Raw genomic sequence first — 14,880 nt, forward strand, 5'->3', positions numbered from 1 at the left:
TATATTTGTCTAACCTTTGCTGGACCCATGCTTGTTTCAGGGTTTAACTTTAATATATGGCTTCAGTTCAATAGCAAAGTGGTTCTCTTAAAATGTCAGGCCATAAAATGCTGAGTCACTGGCAAAGAAAGGTTCCATCCCGAGTGGAAATTAGAACCGCTGGAGTGAGAAGACTAACACCACATATCCTGGCTCTAAATAGAAGGAGACAGAGCTTAAGTTCAGATCAAATTTAGGAGGTGGTGTTCAGCTGCAAGGGGACCGTTCTCCCTGAAAGACGAGAATGAATCAGATAGAATGATCCGGCATCCGTCGAGATACTGTCACCCTAACTGTAAACACAGCCGTGTATATGTGACAGTCAACACTGTGTACTTAACAACTGACTAAGCTGCACTAAACAGAACCAAAGCTATGAAGAGAACCGAGCAAACAGTGCCTGGGATGTGCAAGATGCTGCACTCCTGCCAATAAATAAGCCCTAGAAAGTTCGTTTGTTTCTTTGTTGATAATTGTGTTGTCTTTATAAGTGAATCCAACTGCACAGTAATAATTGATCCAGGCAGAATCATTAATGAGTCCTAAACTCATCATGCAAAACACAAGGAGAAAGGGGAAGTTTACGTAGTATTCAATCATGAAATGCACAAGAAAAGTTAACATAAAGTTTTACCTAGCTAAGGTAACAAGGAGGACCCTAAGAGGGACCCACAGGGTAAACTAGGAGTGGGGGTGTTAAGGGAGAGGGAGGGGATGAGAACAGGAGGGAAGAGGTGGCCTAGGCGGGGAGGGATGCAGTGGAAGAGCAATGAAAAAGATATCTTAATAGAGAGAGCCACTGTGGGCTTAGGGAGAAACCTGGTGCTAGGATAACTCCCAAGAATCCACAAGGAGGACCCCAGATAAGACTCCTAGCAATAGTAGAGAGGATGCCGGAACTGGCCTTCCCCTGTAATCAGATTGATGAATATCCCAACAATCATAGAGTCTTCATCCCAGATGCAGAGATCCACAACCAAGCACCAGGCCGAGCTCCGGGAATCCAGTCGAAGAGAGGAAGAAGGAGATCAAGAGGAGGAGGAAGGAGGAGATCACGACCATGGTGAAGAAATATACAGAGGCAGCTGAACTAAGCTTGTGGAAACTTATGAACCCTAGATCTACAACTGTGGAGACTACAGGGGACCAGACTAGACCTTCAATATGTGGGAGACAATTGTGAAGCTTGGACTATCAGAGGGACCCCTGGCAGTAGGACCACGATACAAACCTGGCACGTGAGCTAGTTTGTTGGATCCCAACTCCCAATGGTGGGATGCCATGCTCAGTCTTAATTCATGGGAGAGGGGCCTGGCCCTGCCCCAACCTGTTATGCCGGAGTATGTTGACTCCTCATGGGAGCCCTTACCCATGATGAGTAGACTGGGGGGTGGGCTAGGGGGGGAGGTAAGGTGGGAATGGGAGGAGGCAAGGGGGGGTTGGGAGGAGGTGTGGGAGGGAGAACTGTGGTTGGAATGCAAATTGAAATAAAAAAATTAAGGAATTCCAAAATGTTCCTTCCAAAAATATAAATCACCTAGCTAGAAGGACCTCAATTTGGCAATTACATAGGGAGGGGATCCTTGTTCTTGTTCTGAAAACGTCCTTCCCCGCCTGGGCAGCATAGTTATCCTTCAGACACAAAGCCCTGGGTTCAGTTCCCAGCACTGCATAAGCAGGGTGTGGTGGCAGCATGTACCTGGAATCTCGGCACTTAGGAGGCAGAGTCGAGAGGACCAAAAGTTCAAAGCCCATCAAGATTATCCTGACTTAAAAAGAAAAGAATGAAAAGTGGATCCAGCTACGCAATAAAGCATTTATCACAAGGTTTGTGTGCCCCTACTCGTGTAAAATATGCAGATCTTTTCAGGCGAACAGCTCAGCTTTGGAGCTCCCAGAGCTGGTAGAAGACTGGAAGACGAGACCAGGTGTTTTCCCACCAAGCAAAATCAAGCCAGCACCTGTGCGGCGAAGCTCCCTCCCATCATCTATGAAATGCGTTCACCTTGCGCCTGTGACAAGAGGCAGGATGGGACAGGGTAAGCTAAGGGTCAGTCACTGTCCTGTCGCACAGCGTGGGCCATCACACTGCGCTTCCCTGGTCAGAGAGGACATCAAGCTAAGATTTCCGTTTCCCATCGACAGCCTGGCTCCCCCACGCATGCAAAGGCAGAGGCTTGAGATGACACGCATGGGTGTCTGATGGGAGGCAGTGGGGGCGTGGGCCACCCATCCCCAGGGGCTGCTTACATGGAAACTGACTGGGAGCCCTCCAGGTGCCATTCCCACCCAGGCTGGTGCCAGAGGGAGACGTCATTCATTCCCCATCCGCTGCATTCACACCTGCTGCCACCTGCCTACCCTTGCATACACCAAAAACTGCTCTCTGTTCCTAAGAAGGGGCAGAAGGCCCTGTGGACCCCTTGAGTCATAGGCAAGCGGGCAGTGTATTATTGTGTGGCCACTGAAGTCACTTTCTGACCTGACCACCTCTTAGCCTGCTGCTGTTCCTACCCACCAGGAAAAGAGGGAGCAGGAAGCCTGCTTCCAGCCCTCTGTGTGCTGTTCTCTCTCCTCACAGACAGCTAGGCTGACCCGCTGCTTCCTGTGCTCCAGACACTCACAGCTCTGTCAACGCCAGACAAGTCAGAAGCAAGTTCTGGTCCTAAAGCTTCCTCGATGTGCATCCGTAGGTGAGTTGCTGCTCTATCTAATTCCAGTTGTGTCATTTGTACAATAGAGAAAACTATGTGAACCTTGCAAAGTTGTTCTGAGGTTCAGAGCTGTCATCTACTATAGATGGTATGCCGGATATTCGGTGAGAGCTTATTCCTACACTGTGTGGTGGTATACCCCTTTAATCCCAGCACTGAGAAGGCAAAGGAAGGCCACTCTCTGTGAGTTAGAAGTCGTCCTGGTGAGGGGCACCCTGATCTGAGGATCCGAGAGCAGAAGAAATGGTCCCAGCTCCTTACTATAGGCTGCATTGGATGAGCTAGCTAAGGCAGTGTTGGAGAGCTCATCCAGGTAATGACAAGGAGGGAAAGCTAGCAAGCTGATCAACCCCAGCTACCACCCAGGACCAGAACCAGGGCTATGAGTTGGCCCACCCCAGCATCCACCAAATCTATAAACTGTTGGAGCGTGTGAAGTAGACAAACCTACAGATCCAAAACAGCAGGACCTCCATGACACAGGACAACAACAGGATATCCAAGAGGAACCCCAGTGAGAGCCCATTATTGATGATGAAGCAGAAACCAGAGTCCTCAAGCCAGACTTGCGGCAATGAACACTTGCAAGTAAAGATGAACAGACTAAAGGGTAAACTGTGCGACTCAACAGACCACACTACAGCATTCACAACAAAATTTTTTGTTGATGTTATTGTTATTGTTTTTATTTTGTTTCTTTGATTGGTTGTTGGTTTTTCTTTTACATTTGGTTTTAATTTGAGGGGTTGTAAGGGCAGAGGGTGAGTTTGAGGAGACAAGGATATAAGTGGGATCAGAATGCATGATGTGAAATCCACAAAGAATCAACGAAGTAAAAAAAAAAAAAGCCAGCCTGGTGTACGCAGCTAATCAAGGCTAGCCAGGGCTACATATAGTGAGTCCCTGTCTCAAAAAGAGAGAAAAAACTTTTTTCTAATTTCCTCAGTGAAATAATTATTGGTTGTTGAGCATGGCAGTCTCTGATATATATATATACATCTTCTTACTGCATCACACCGATATGAGGTGGCCATCTTCATGCCTCTATATGTAAGGACAGTAAGGCTCAGAGACGTCAGAAAACTTGCTCAAGGTCAAAAGTCCAGGAGGCCACAAGATCAGAGCTCAACTATCTTCTAATCTTCACAGTCCTGCCTCCCTCATGCCTTCTAGTACCCCAAGATGGGGCCGACATAGGCCAATGAGGCAATTTGAGATGCTAAATCCTGGAAGCAGAAGTGGCCAGGTTCAGGATCCATGGGAGCAAACTCAGTGGCAGGAGAAAGGAGCTGTCCAGCTGTGAGGACTGGAGCCTCATGCAAGTTGTAAGACGTGGTTTTCACTCAGACACCTTCTAGTAAAATTCATACCATTGTGGAAACTAAGTAGGTGACACTAAGTGACTGCAGGTGGTCAGTGTCAGGGAGGTGTGGTTATCAGATTATCTCCCTTTCCTTGTGGTTCCCAGAGCCACAGAATCACCTGAAAGCTGGTCCCAAATGCAAAGTCTCTGCCCTCAGAACCTGATGTCTAAGGTGATCGATCCACGGGGGTTCTTGTCACAGTAGAGAAGGATGGGTCAGCAGAAGCTGATCTCCAGCCTCTGGAGTGGGGAGAGCAGACAGCAGTAGTGCTTGGCGTGGCTGGAATCGCCTGAGAAGCTTTGAAAACCCTGGCAGCCAAGCCACAACCCAGCTTCCTTAGATCAGCCTCAGTGGGAAAGCCATGGAGGGTCAGCATTTCAAACTTCAGTGTAACAGGCACTGCTGTGTGACTGTTAAGAGAAAGAAATCAGGTGACAAGTGGACTCTGGTTCAAGTTCCGGCCCTGTTTACTGACCATTTCACCAAGGGCAGGTCACCTCATGTCTCAGGGCTCAGGGGTCCTCGTATGAATAAAAGTGGCAATAACCATTTCTAGCCCACATAAACCATAAGCACCTCATAAACTGTGAAGTGCTGTCATGGTGGTACCTACTCTTCCGGCTTCCTGTGTCACGTTTGCTCGGTGGCTGCGAAACCAAAGGAAGACTGGACTCATGTCTTTCGGTTCTGTCATTTAACCTCATCCTATTCCAACCCACAAGGTCCCTTGAAGGCACAGAAGGAAAGGATCATCTCCTGGATGTGCCTCACCTCGTGCTCAGTGAGCGTTCCGCCTGCGGCAGCTCAGCTCATTCCCCTCCTAACACCCACAGTGTGGGGTACAGTGGGGGAGACACAGGAAAGCGATCAGGTCAGATCTCACAGGCTTGCTGTCTGATGGGCCAGTAGCTTTCAACTACCAACTCACGTCCAGGAGCCCGGCCGGCATACTCTCTCTCCATGTGGGCCAGGGCCAACAGCTCGTCTGCATTTTCAACAGTCTTGTCCTTCAGTTCAACCCAGATGAATACCTGAGAGCGGGGGTGAGAGCATTTGCTGGAAAGATCCATGGAGACAACCCATTTGTAACTCTTTTTTTTTTTTTTTTTTTTTTTGGTTTTTACAAGACAGGGTTTCTCTGTATTGTTTTGGAGGCTATTGGTCCAGCCCAGCCTTGAACTCACCAGAGATGCCTCTACCTCCAGAGTGCTGGGATTAAAGGCATGCGCCACCACCGCCCGGCTTCCGTTTGTAACTCTTAACTGCAGCTCTGCATCTTACTTACCTATGCCAGTACCGGGGTTGTTTCCCGGTTCTTCCTATCTCGCCTTCTAATGTCACGCGCTGCAGGTCCCTAGTGACCATTGAAATCCTGTTGGAAAGTTACAAATATTCACCCAGAGCCAAGCAATACGGAATGTCTTCAACTCATGCATTAAATTACATAATAGATGGAGAGCAAAGAAAATGCTATCAACTGTCTAACAGTTTAAAACTGAGGTTTGTGTTCCTTTTGAAAATTACCCGTGGGGCTAGAGATGTGGCTCAGCTATTAAGGGCACTGGCTGCTCTTCCAGAGGACCCAGGTTCTATTCCCAGCACCTACATGCTGACTGACAAGTGTCTGTAACTCCACTTCCAGGGGATCTAACACCCTCTTCTGGACTCCACAGTCACTGAATGCACAAGGGGCAAGCAAAACATCCACATACTTTTTGTTTGGGGTTTTCTTGTTTGTTTGTTTGTTTGTATCGAGACGGAGTTCCTCTGTGTAGCCTTGGCTGTCCTGGAACTCACTCTGTAGACCAGGCTGGCCTGGAACTCAGAGCTCCACCTGCCTCTGCCTCCCGTGTGCTGGGATTACAGGTGTGTACCACCACCACCCGGCTCATATGCAATTTTTATTAAAAATCTTAAAAGAAAATTACCCAAAGTCTTGGAGCTTTACCTGAAAATCAATGTCACAAATAAAATCCAAGACAAATGAAAATTTAATGTATTATGTTATATAATATTATGATATTTAATAATATAATGGAAGTTAAATATATTTAACAAAATAAGATGGTTACAATATGCATGCATTTAGGAATTGATACATCAAGCTAATTAGCATGTGAATTACCTTGCATCTTTAAGTCTCTTAAACTTATTCCTCCTGATAACTGCATTCTTTGACAACTACTTTCCCTTCCCCAAAACCCTTTTAACACCATCCTATGGTCTATCTTTATGAATTCAACCATTTTAGATCCCACATAGAAGCAAGATCTCAGAGCATCATTTTCTGTGCCTGGATTATTTCACTTAACATAATATTTTCCATTTCATCCAAGCCTCAGAATCTCCGAATGGTATTTCACACCACATCATTTTCTACCTGCTGACAGAAATTTCGTTATTTTGACCACTATAAAAAACTGCAAAATGAACGTAGGAGTATAGACATCTCTTGAACATCCTGGTTAACATCTTTTGGATACAATGAAATCGTTAAATAATATGAGAGTTCCATGTTTAATTTTTAAATAGCATCCACATAGTTTTCCAGAATGGTAGTAATTTACATTTCCACAAGCATTCTACATAAATTCTAATTTATCCCCATCTTTGTCAACACTGTTTTGTCTTTTTTGATAATAGCTATTCTAACAATGTGGGTGGTATCTTTTGTGACGACTAATCTTCAGCTCAACAGGTTTGGGGAGAAGGAACCTCGGTTAAAACACTGCCTCCATCCGACTGGCCTGAGGACCTGCATCCTGATTGTTAACTGATGTAGAAGGGCCCAACCCACTGCTGTCCTTAGGCAGGTGGGTCTGGACTGTATAAAAAGGTGCTGATGTGAGCCTGGGAGCAGACCTAGTTCCTCCAAGGTCGCTGCCCCAGGTTTCCGCTGTATCCCTGCCCTGATATCCTTGATGATGGTCTGCAGCCTGTAAGATGACATGTGCCCTTTCCTCCCCAGGGGGCTTTAATCATGATGTTTACTAAAGCAGCAGAGAAAGGTAAATGAGAATTGAGAATACTTATCGAAGTTTTAATTTGCATTTCTGATGATTAGCTGTTTCATATACCTATTGGGTACCTGTAAGTAAAAACTAGTATTTATTAAATAATTATTAAACAATAAAAAACTGTATGTGAGAAGTAATAAATGAGGAGAGTGGGCATAGTATACTATCCAAGATATATTATGGGTGACAAACATTGTCAGAACGGCCTTATTTCATAAGCTCTACAGGGTCTGTTTTTTACAAATGGGTGAAGACATGCAGTCGGTGACGTCTTACAGTCACAATGCACCAGGGATCTGTCATGATAAGGTTGTCACAGCCCAGGCTCCAGTAGACTTGGTCTCGGCTGTGCCTGTTGTGAGCTCTTTAATTGAGTTATGTACTTTGTTGTGATTACATGTGAATTTAATTGCCACTTAAAATGTCTTTTAAAAGATTCCACTATGGTTTGGCATTGAAACAAGAAGTCACTGTGCGCATAGAAAGGAGTAGAATTAGAGCAGCGGGATGTAATTCGATATTCCTGAAGCAAAAGGCTGTTAGTGGAATCATGGTTGAAATCCTCTCTTTGGGTCTTTCTTTCTTTCTTTCTTTTTAGTTTCTTAAGAAAAAATGTTCTTTACAAGACTTAAGAAAGGAAGCTATTACATTTATAACTGAGCTATATGCATATATACATGCACACACACACACACACACACACACACACACACATGACATTACATGTCAAACAAAGCAAATGAAGACAAAAGACACTGCCAAGTCCTCAAGAACAGACAAAACAGATCAAACTGAGATCTGGTGTGATCAATTTAGCAATTTCACAGGGCTATAATTACAGCATTATGTCACAGATTACACTATGATTTTATGTACAAGTAACAAAGGAAAGTGTTGTCAAAGCATACAGGAAGCCAGTATGGTGGCTCACACCTATAGTCCCAGCTACTCAGGAGGCCAAGAACAGAAAGATCACATGATCATAGGAGTTTGAGGACTGGGCTAAGACCAATTCAAAATAGACATTATCCTAAAATAATTCAAATAATATTACAAGACAGTGATTTCAAAAATATAACCAATACTAGAAGCATTAATTACATTAGAAACAGTTATTATCAGAAGACAATAGCAACAGAAAACCAAGAAAAAACTCAGCATAAAAATTATGTTTCTGAAGAATTCAAAATGGGAAAGGGGAGCAACAACTGAAGACATAATAAAAGAAAGCATTCCAAAAATAAACACTACGTGAAGCTGTGAAGAAAGAAATGTTCCTCAGGTACCAATAACAAAAGCAAGAGGTAGGCGTCACCTTTAGTCCTGGTATTTAGGAGACTAAAGAAAATGGATTGCTTAAGTCAAGGCCTTTGAGGCTAGCCTGGGCAACAAAGGTGGACCCCACTTCAAAAAAAATGGGTGAGGTGTGGAGGAGAAGGAAATAACGAGGAGTCAAGAGAAAGTCGGGTCCAGAAATATTCCAGCAAGTCCCTTAATTCTAGACAGCAGCAATAATATAAACAGTTATGTGTGTATCCTGAAAGGAAAGAGAGAGGGAAAGTGAGAGAGAGAGAGAGAGAGAGAGAGAGAGAGAGAGAGAGAGAGAGAGAGAGAGAGGAATGCAATGAGAAAAAGGCATAAAAAATATAAACTCAGCTGGCCTAGTCTTCATTTCTACAACAATAAAGTTACTGAGTTCTGACATTGAAAGGATACAGACTCAAGAATTTACTCTCCAAAAGACTCTAGCGTTTCAAAAGGGACCACATTCAGAATGCATGCTACTCACATTTTCTTTAAATCACTTTATTAATTTACACTTCAGCTTCCCAAGTGATGAGCTGGCATAGGAAATTTTGAAAAAGAATGGGAAGTAGAAGGATAGGCAGTGGGCATAGGATCCAGTTCAACAGAGATCAGAGATCAGTCCCATGTTTGTTGAAGCATAGTTACAAAGCCTCCATAATCTCAAGAACATGCTAGAATGGAAAGCCATACAACACCAAAAAAGTAATTAAATGGTAACTCAGACCCCAAACTCAAACACCTCCCTGGAGACAGAAGCAAAAGTACACGAGTTTCTTCATTCTGTGCAGCTCAGAGTCTAAAAGTAAACACTAAGACCCCTTTGTTCTTTAACAAGAGAAATATTGTTTGGTAACTGCATACATTTAATTTTATTTATTCTTTGGCAATTTCAGACTCGAACACAATGTGTTTAGATCATATCCAGCCCCACACCTCCCAGACACACCCACCCCAATACACACACACACACACACACACACACACACACACACCCCTCCCCTCCCAGCTTCACACCCTCTTCTTTTTTTCTAAATAACCCCCTGAGTCCAATCAGTGCCTCCTGGACATGCACAGGTGTAGGGTGCCATGGATGGAGCATGTGCAGTGTACCATGGCCACACCCTTCTCAAGCATTATATAGGGAAGTAGGGGCTGGCCATTAAAGAATAAACAACACTTGGCCTCTGCCTCATGGTATCTCCACCCAATATCGTTTGTATTTGTTACAGAAAAGAACATTAAATTCCTTGAAGGAATCTGAAAAGAGCCAATGTTCAAATGTTATTTAGGCCTTCAGGTGTTTCCATTCCTCCTTGGTAAAGATTCCTGAAGCTTAACATCAAAGAACAGCAGAGTCACGGGTCAGTGTGGTGCGGTGATGTCATGCTTGTACAAATAAAGCCTACCTGAGGGTCAGAAAATGGAGTTTGCCACTAGCTAACCATAGAGGTCTGGAGGTCTGTACAGACAGAGAGGTAGCTGGGTAGAAACAGGATATAAGCAGGGAGAAACAGGAACTCTTCTCTTGTCTGCTGAGATGCTAAGGAAGTAAGGTATGGTGGTGGTCTGCTCCTTCCCTCAGCAGTTTCCTCTATATCTGACTCTGGGTTTGTATTACTCAGACCAAGTAAGAACTCCATGTACAGTGTGGTCCCCTCCATACCTGTGGGCAGATCCACCCGGTGCCAGATTCGTGAGGATCCATATTGGTCTTGTCCAATGTCATCCCTACCGTTGACATCTATGATGACATCTTGTCCAATGTCATCCCTGCCGTTGCTGACTCAGAGCATAGGGATGGCTTTCATGTTAACTATGGTCACACGCAGAAATCACTTAGGCCTGAAATTGGGACAGGTAGCAGACACTGCAAGTACTATCCTAATTGGTAAAATTTGTTTCCTGTTTTAAATGAGTCTGAGAAAAATTATTTTTCACAATTACGATAATGAATGGTGGGGAAGAATCAGTTTCTGACTTAAAGTTCATTGGGCCATACCCACCATTTCCCTAACCCAAGAAAACAGAGTGTAGAGAATAATCCTATAATTTATTGAAGTATGAGAACAGAGGCTTCCTTTTTCACAAAATAATGAGAATAAAGCAATGCACAAACTAATCGTGTTGTCCTCAGTGTTCATCAATTCTCCCTAAAGCCTTCGCGGATTGGATAAGGGCAATCAGCTTTTTAATAAGAAGAATCCTGACCTTCTCTGGATGTGCTGGTCTCAGGTTTGCCTGGCAGGGACCAATTAAAGGACCTTCCATCCTCTTAGCGTCTCCAGTACCTAAGTTAACCTTTCTCTTGCTAAGAAGGGTGGTCCGATTCAGTCACTGACACGCCCTGAGAAATTTAGGTTCTAAAGGACTGCTCTTTGCTGGGGTCCTAAAGAAAGGACAATATTCTGATTTAAAATAAATAAATAAATCTCTAGGGGTTTCCGGTATCCACAAAGCGAATTTTTTTAATCCCTCTTCTCCCGATACACACACCCCAAACAATTCTCACACCATGCCATACTGAGGCAGCGATGTACCGGGGTTTGCAGTGCTCCATGACTTTTCTCCCCACAAGCCATAAAGACTAAACCAGAGTGTGTCGTGCCTCGCTGATTGAGCTAACTCCAGCTCCCACGCCAGCCCTCCCAAAGGCATGGAGCTACCTTTCGTTGCTCCAGAGACCAACCTCAGCCTCAGGACTCCCTCTCCCAGCCAGCCCAGGGCCCAGGAAAGGAGCCGCGCCCACCCCAGCCCTGGTGTTGTCCTCGCCCTGGGGCTGCCTGCGACCTAGCTGCTTGTGGGTCTCTGCTGCCACCTGTCGTCCGCCTGCCTAGAGCCGCCGGTGGCAGAATTCACAAGGAAACCCTGGCCCTGCAAGGTGGTGACTGTTCTAGTTGAAGGAGACATCTACTGGGTCACTCATGCTGCCCGCGCAAATTAGAGTTGGAAATGCGTGTGCCTATGCCTACCTTCCCCTTGGCTCATGCCAAGGCTCACATATACCCCTCGCTTTACCTGAATCAAAAATCGATCCAGAAAGACCATACACCTGGCTCCCAGGCACCCCATAACCACCAGGCCTCACAAATCTGGGTTAGCTAGCCTCAAGGTGAGCCATCCTGGTGTCTCAGATACAAATGGAAGAATCCCCACAGCAGAAATCAAGATGCTATTGGTTAATTAACTAGTTAATACTGGTGCAAGTTCCTCCAGGTGTCCCCAGTAGTAACACAGCTTGGAGACCCACAAAAACAGATTCAGATGACCTTTTTAACTTAGCCACACACACCTGAGTTTATGAAAATACCAACAACAATCTGTAGACTTGGAGTAGGAAAGATGTTCAGCGACTTGCCCAGCAGTCTTCAAGCTCTCGTTGGCCTCCTAGCTAGTTAAGTCAGTTCTTAGAAGTCGGTGTCCTAACTACTGACTAGTCACTAACAACAACAAAAACCACTGGAAAGCATGGCTTTAATTCTTTCTTTTAAAAAGGTCACAACAACTTTGAGACCTTGTAATTAAGTTAAACACTGCCTGCCACACCCTCTGTTCCTATACTGACTTTCCCAGGATTCTTAATATTGTCACTTTGACAGGGTCTGGAATCACCCAGGAGACACACCACTGGACGTGTCTTGGAAAATTCCTAGATTCCCTAATTGTGGTTGGCACCATCCCATGGTCTGGGGCCTGAGTCTGAATTAAAGGAGAAACAGCTGAAGCCAAGCACCCCGCTCTTTGCTTCCTGACTGTGGAGGCAACATGGCCGCATGCAGCTTGCAACATGGCCTCATGCAGCTTGCAACATGGCCTCTTGCAGCTTGCAACATGGCCTCTTGCAGCTTGCAACATGGCCTCATGCAGCTTGCTCTTGCTGCCATGTTTTACCCCTAAGTCCTTTCTTCCTTAAGTAGCTTTTGTCTGTTGTCTTGTGAGAAAAGTAACCAATACACTTGCTTCCTTCCAGCAACCTCTGAAAACCCAGCTCCATGAAGATGTTATCCAAGAGCACACAGAATCTGAGGCTGAGACCGAGAAGCATCCTAAGCTGGTTAGTCATTCGCATGGAGCCGGACAGACATATGTCACCTTAGACTTGTAAGGTCTCTATGGGTTCACCCTGGCACCCCAACACCTCAACTCCAAGCGTAGGGACAACTTGGAGCTAGCCCTGTGACGTCACCTCTCCCATGCTCCCCAGTTCCACTGCACCTGCAGGCATCTCCCCGCCGTAATATGCTTTGCCCTATTGTTTTCTTTGCCTGCATGGCACGTCTCCAGGTTTTAGCAGGCTTGAGCTCTCAGCCTTGGGTTCTCAATTCAAATGCCACCACCCTATCCACCCTGGGGACCAATACCCAAACACTACAGCTTGTCCTTGTAGCTCCCCTCCCTGACTGCAATGGCCGGCTTCTGTGTCAGCCTTCTGGTTTTCCCTCTCTCTGACGGAATGTGGGCTTTATGAGAGCCAAGACGACTCCAGGGAGCCCAGGCCGGATCTCCACACTAAAAAGGTGGTTCTCTGTGAGTGAATGCAGCCACTCTACCCAGCTCAGACAGATAAAAGATATGAAGACTGTACAGCATGTGCCTTATCCTCTCCAATCTTCACAACAGCCTCTTAAAAATAAATATTGACCCTGCTTAATAAATAAGGTGATCAACACTTACAAACACTAAGCTTTCAAGGCTGTACAGCTAAAGTGGGAGGGACTGAGAACAAATCAGCTCTGCTGGATTCCAAAGTGTGCTTTTGTGAAACCATGCTAAACATCTGCTGTTTAGTTTAACATGTACATAATTTTTTTAGAAAATATTTTGGATTGGAGCTAGGGAGATAATGTGATCTTTACCACTTCCCTTGCCAGCATGAGAACTTGAGGTCAATCCTCAAAACTCTAAAAAGCCAGGCTTGGTGGTTGGTGCTTGCTTGTAATCCCAGTGCTAGAGAGGTGGAGACAAGTGGATTCGTGGGGCTCACTGGCCGGCCATCCCAGACTACTCTGAGAGTCCCAGGCCAGTGAGACCAAGATGGATAACATATAAAGAATGACACCTGAGGTCATGAACATGTACCCCCACACACAGACATGCACACACACAAAGGGAAAATATTTTAAACCATGGGTGGTGTTTCCCATGTCCTTTCTGTAACAGGCCAGAGGTAAAATTAGGAAATGGCCTAATGCCCAGTGTCCTTAGATTGGCATTTGTCTTCTAACACCCCAGCCTCCCCCTCCAGTGGCATGGAGGTACCCTGGGAAGGCCTAGCCTGCCGATTCCTCTGGAAGTGGCTGGTACCAAGGATGCCTCTGGCAGCCATGTCTTCTGGCCTGGACTGTGTTCCTCCTTAAACTTAATAACAAGTATGACCAACATGGCTGCTCTGACTGATGTGTTCCTGTTGATTGACAGGCAGGAGGCTGGCAGACACAGCTGTAGTCAGGGACCTGGCAAGCACCAACCATGTGCCCTCTGCTGTACTAGATGGCAAGAAGTCACACGTTGAAACAGTCCTTCTGTAGGATAAGGGTTATTAAGGCCTCTGTGCGGAAGACATTCCCTTAAGATCTCAAACCTTAGGGGTCATCTCATACAAAACATGAAGAACCTGTATCCAGAGGTCTCTGATGTAGGAAGAGTAACTTGAAAGGACACAGAGACCAAAACAACAAAGACCTAGGAAAAGCTAACCACGAGTGCACACACACACACACACACACACACACACACACGAACGTGTACACACACCACCCAGGCCACTATTATTCTGAAGCTCTCAATGCATCAAAGGCTATTAACAAACTGTCGATGACTCAGCGTCATTGTCTTCTTCCCCAGGTCGGAGGTGGAGCCTCATCTCGGCTCTGCATCAGGTCATGGGGACCACCTCCTCCACAGCACCCCCAGCCTGCTGTAGGGTACAGACAGCCTGTCAACTCTTAGCATGGGGCTGAGGAGCAAGAATAAGGAAGCACTGGAGACAAAGGAGATGGTCTTTGTTTTGCCTGCCGCAGAGACCTGGCATTAGGAGGCCTTGGCAGCAGGCTTTAATCACCAGCCTCTGCCCTGGTGTCTCGTTTCTTCAGAAGCAGAAAAGCATGACAGGGTGGGGCCTGAAGAGACTGGGCCAGTCATGAGAGAGAAGGCTGCAGCTGAGGGGGTTGGCTGAGAGTCCAGCTTGCCTGCCTGTGGAGGGCAGGCTGCTTCCTTACAGGTGAACTCAGAGAGGTCAGAGAGGAGCTCCGAATGACCAAGTGTCCATAAATACAGAGAACACTGAAGGTCGTGGAGAGAAGAGAGAGATGGGGACAGAGGATGATAAATCCAAGCATTTTATCTCCAGAAGAGACAGAAGTTAGGAATTTGATGAAGGTCAGGCAGTGGCGGCATATGCCTTTAATCCCAGCACTCGGGAGGCCAGAGACAGGCGGATCT

At 45.8% G+C, this 14,880-nt stretch overlaps 1 long non-coding RNA gene across 1 annotated transcript; it reads right to left on the reverse strand.

The window, feature by feature from the left end:
• Positions 1-3,423: 3,423 nt before the first annotated feature.
• Positions 3,424-10,277, reverse strand: LOC110340784. Its single transcript, XR_002382591.2, has 4 exons — positions 10,106-10,277; positions 5,403-5,489; positions 5,046-5,148; positions 3,424-4,527 (listed from the first exon to the last, which is right to left on the reverse strand). It is a non-coding gene; the product is annotated as an uncharacterized LOC110340784 (long non-coding RNA).
• Positions 10,278-14,880: the final 4,603 nt, after the last annotated feature.

The sequence above is a fragment of the Mesocricetus auratus genome, unplaced genomic scaffold (genome assembly GCF_017639785.1).
Source record: "Mesocricetus auratus isolate SY011 unplaced genomic scaffold, BCM_Maur_2.0 Super-Scaffold_100022, whole genome shotgun sequence".
Classification (NCBI taxonomy): domain Eukaryota; kingdom Metazoa; phylum Chordata; class Mammalia; order Rodentia; family Cricetidae; genus Mesocricetus; species Mesocricetus auratus.